This window comes from Galeopterus variegatus, unplaced genomic scaffold (genome assembly GCF_000696425.1).
Source record: "Galeopterus variegatus unplaced genomic scaffold, G_variegatus-3.0.2 Scaffold5941, whole genome shotgun sequence".
Taxonomy (NCBI): Eukaryota; Metazoa; Chordata; class Mammalia; order Dermoptera; family Cynocephalidae; genus Galeopterus; species Galeopterus variegatus.
Window position 1 is genome coordinate 46,727 of NW_007732052.1, and position 1,009 is coordinate 47,735.

The 1,009-nt window shown below is 46.5% G+C and overlaps 1 protein-coding gene across 1 annotated transcript in view; it reads right to left on the reverse strand.

Annotated features, from left to right (window-relative positions):
- LOC103605618 (proprotein convertase subtilisin/kexin type 5-like) overlaps positions 1-1,009 on the reverse strand; it is a gene marked incomplete at its 5' end in the record, with an annotated part of 106,289 nt that overhangs the window by 34,923 nt on the left and 70,357 nt on the right. The window lies entirely within an intron of this gene.

Here is a 1,009-nt window from a genome sequence, read left to right on the forward strand (position 1 = left end):
TTTTTTTTTTTAAACACCCTCCCCTTGGACAGAGATCGGGGTGAATCTTGTTCAGCCTAAACCAGCCCTTACACTTCCATTCTCCCTGCCAGAGGCTGGTTTAGAAATGCGTAAGCGATGCATTCGGGCCAAGGAGATTGGAGGGAAGTATGAGGACATTTTCTTTCCTCTTAAAAAAGGAAAGAAACAAGGAGTAACATCCCTCTTCTGCCTCTGGGGTGGCGGCGCGGGGGGTCGTGTTCAGAGCCGAGGCAGACGGCACGGGCCCAGGAGAGGAGCCAGCCGCACAGGACGGCTAAGCGCGGTGCACGTGCAACATGGAAAGACGGGGCTTGTTAACCACCTCGTTCTCCATGGAAGGAGCCAATATTGCATTTCCAAACTTTTCGTTGTGTGAGATAATAAACGCTCTTGTTGTCCCCGTCATTTTATTTGGCATTCCTGTTGCATGGTGCTGAGAGTTTCCTAGTGTACTTTTCCATCTTCTGTGCCCACTTCCCTTTTAGGAAAATCCTAGAGGAGGGACTGTTGGTAGGAAGAGTAAAGGAATTATAAATCAGGGGACGGAGGAAACCATGAGGAATCAATAAGTGATTAACTAGGTATTGCTATCTATTTATTATTTATAATCCATCCCTTACCTACTTTAAACCTTCAGAAGAGGTTCATATCACAGCCTTACTTTTGTGATGAAGAAAAAAAGCTGACAATACTAGATCATGAATACAAGATGGGGAAAATAACATATTTTCACAAAAGGAAAAACACACGTATTAGTCATGGGAGAAGAGGGCATCTGGCTTACGTGGTTCTGCTGCTGTGGGCAATGGCAGTGTCAGACAATCATCACAGGACATTTATGTGGGTCCTCTGATCCATCTCGTCTCAGGGAGAGATTTCGGGTGAATGGGAAGGGATTGCCCCAAAGTCCTGTAGGAGAACGAACAAGAGCAGGAAGCAAGAAGGAGGAAACTTACTCAGGGCACTTGCTGTAGCACCTGCCTCCATG